The sequence below is a fragment of the Nannospalax galili genome, unplaced genomic scaffold (genome assembly GCF_000622305.1).
Source record: "Nannospalax galili isolate Female #2095 unplaced genomic scaffold, S.galili_v1.0 scaffold115, whole genome shotgun sequence".
NCBI lineage: Eukaryota > Metazoa > Chordata > Mammalia > Rodentia > Spalacidae > Nannospalax > Nannospalax galili.
Window position 1 is genome coordinate 915,744 of NW_008340588.1, and position 3,617 is coordinate 919,360.

Consider the following 3,617-nt stretch of genomic DNA (forward strand, 5'->3'; position numbering starts at 1 on the left):
TATTTTATTTTATTTTATTTTATTTTTTACCAGTTTTATATACAAGTAACATGTTAGGATCAGGGAGTTCTAATATGTTGGAATCATGGAATTTTCTTAAAATGGTAAGACTTTTAAAAAAGTTCTACTACTTCATTTGATTCATAAGGTGTCGGAAGCATAAGATCTGCATAATCGATTTCCAGGGCCTAGGAGGAAAGGGAGTGTTGGATTATGTGCAAACTGTTCACTCTTGGCTCTTGCTTGCTCTGCTTCAGCCACAGAACTATTTCACACATCTACACCTGAACTTGTAAATGTAACCATTCTACCTCCAGGAGACAACATAATAAATGTAATGTCCTTGTAGTCTTCCAAGGATTAGAAAACTAGCTATACTAAAGGAAATACAAATTACATCCCACACCTTAATCTTTAACTGTAACTGAAAGAAGTCCATGTCAGAAACTTGGCTTTCCCTATAATTTCCAAGAAAATTGTCACCATCCACAACAAAGAGAAAATGACAATAAATCTATAAAGAAGATGACAGATTCTAAGGAATCAGACCTTTCAAACTCAATTATTCTATGAATCAAGATTAGTAATAACCAAAGATAAAGAAACCTCCTTAAACTCACTTCAGTCTCAACTCTGATTTTCATATGGCTAAATGGATCAGACAAGGTTATGCCTCATGAACTCATTAGTCAAGAGAGCAAGGAAGATTAAATTACACTGATATATCAGTGGAGTGGGACATGGTATATTAAGTACCAGAATATGTATTTTAAAATTGGGAAAAGAGTATGTCAGGAATATTTAAATAAAAGCCTAAACTTAGGCTTCAAAATTATTCATTACCTATTAACTATTAGAAGATATATATTTAATAGTTGGAATTCAAGTTCCAGCTTTTGATCCAAAGCCAAATATATATATATATATACATACATACATAAATACATAAATAAATGAATGAATGAAACAAACATCTCATTCCTGTCCATGGAAATGGAAAGGTTTGGCATTATATAACATCTAAGGCAGCTGAGTATAGAGGCCCACCCTTGTACTCCTGGCACTCAGTAGGCTGAGGCAGGAGGATTGCCATGTATTCAACAGTAATCTAGGCTACAGAATGAATGAAACCTTGTCTTAAAACAAAATAGCAAAAAAATACAAAAGCAAGTCCTTTTTCAAGGTGGGGCAGTGGAACTCATAGGGACAGTTTTTCTGATTTCTTGAGAAACTGTGGTTCCACCTTTATTAAGACTTATTATTCCTAAAGTTAGGAATTAGACTATAGTTCAGTGGTAGAGTGCTTGCCTAGTATGCACGCAGACCTAGATGCAAAGAAAGATAAATTGACAACAGGGTTTTGAAAGACCCAAGAAAGTTCTCACAAAAGCAGAGTGGCTCTTCTGCCTGTTCTAAAGAGTAAGAAGAGTATGTATCTGAAAAGACCATCCTCTTCCACAGAGCCCAACTCTTGAGATTCAGTAAGATATGCCAACCCAGCCCTAACAAGAGACAAATTTGATATGCCTCTCAAGTGAAATTATTTTGAACTGGTAGGCTTATGTAATAAACCGAATTTCAGTGATCTGCAAAGATAGAAATAGATTGGAGAAATGAAACACCCACCAAAGTTAAGCAACTCCCCACCAGGAAGAGAAAACTTGGCTTCTTTATGATTTGCCTAGATGAACCTAGGATTAAAAGCCACTGGACGCTGGTCTCAAGCCATGGTGATGCAAGGAAAAGGGTTTTTGGATGAGGCGTCTCTTCTACCAGAGCTGCCTCCGATTCAGTCTGGTAAATTCTTAAGAAATAAAAATGGGACCTAGATCAAGAGGAAGAGGAAGACACAAGAATGAACAACAACAACAACAACAAAACAAAACAAAACAAAACAAAACAAAACAAAACAAAACAAAACAAAACAAAACAAAACCAAGAAGATGTGAGGGAGAGCCAGGCATTGGCGTCAGGAGGGTTTCTTGCTCCCGCACACTGGATGAACGCACACATTCCTGAAATCCCATACTTTTTCGGCCCTGAACCCTGGACCCCAATGGACTTTGGCCTTGAGAGAACTTGCTGTCCTTTTATTACTGTTTCTTACTGTTTGCAGAGTGTATTTTTTTCAGACCTTTTGTAAAAAGGAAGTTCTAGGACAGGAGAAAACATGGTTTTCGAGATTCCTAAGGGTAGTGAGCTGCAGAACAAACAGCAGGTAGGTCGCCAACCTTCACTCTTGCCTGCAGCCTGCATTGAGCAGTCACAGAACATGAAGAGGAAGAAAAAGAGTCTGCATAGGCCACCCTACTCAAACACCGGAGCCAGCTGCCAGCAGGCATCCATTTTAGATCTTTCAGAACTCTAACTGCACAGTAGAAATTGGCCTTCCAAATTTCAGTTTAGTCCAAAGGAATTAGAAAAAGGCAGCAAAAATGATCATATTAATATTGCAAATCTTAAAAGGTATTTAGGATGATTGCCCTTCAATTTAAGGCAGGTTACCAACGTGGGACCAAATTAACAATGAGTTACCATGTAAATATTTTTAAAGGTTTATTAGATTAGTTGAAATGAATAAATTCATTTTAAAATGTCATCACACAAGGACAAGTTACAGATCTTGCCTAAGGCTCCCAAGATAATGAGACCCATTTCACAAGTAACATTTATAAAAACAAGCAATTGTAACTTTTAAACCAAGACACACTTAGCAAATATTGCCTACCTTTATTTGTTAAAAATTTGACAGCAAGACTGCCACAAACTTGTATATGTTAGGAGAGGCAGTAAATGAGTTGTCAAAACAAGAGCAGCAATTGTAGGGATCTGAGTTTTTCTTCCACTGTTTCTAGTAGTAAGTGAAACATCTTACTCCTTTTGTAATAAAATAAATTTCTTTTCCACTCTTCATAGAGTCCCATAAATCACCACTTCTTTCCAGCACACAGGTTTGGAGATGTTTTAGGCACTTAGGACACTTCCTAATATTTGTGGGGGATGCATCTGGCAATGCCCAGGCGTTAGGACTAGCTGTGCCTGGCCTGCTTGCTTGCTTGTGGATGATCTCACCCACAGACTCTGATGATTTCATACCCAAGTTTCATTCTAATTAGGACAGTGCTTTCCCTAAGCAGTTAATGTTTCATAGTTGGTCTTCCCATCCTAAACAGATGAAGTTGTATGGTTTAAAATGTGTCAGGCCCCATTTCAGTGTTTTAAATATAACTCTTTAATTCCTAGTAGGGCCCTGTGAAGTGGATATTATGTCTGTCCATTTTATTAAAACACCGAAGTGGTAGAGCTGGGATCCCAGTCCTGGCAGTCTGACTCTGAGGTTGTGGTCATAGTCCTCATACCAAGACTGTGCCAGAGCAAGTTTGCCAGGCAAGCATGAGGACCTGAGCTTGATCCCAGAATCCAAGTAAAAAAATCCAGGAGCAGTGATGCTGACTTGTAATCTAGTCCCTGAGGAGGCAGAGAAGTGAATCCATGGGGCTCACAGGCCATCCTAGCCTCCTTGTCAAGCTCCAGGTCAGTGAGAGACCCTGTCTTAAAAAACAAGGTGTATGGCGCCTTAGGAATAACACTGGAGGTTGTTATTTGACCTGACGTGT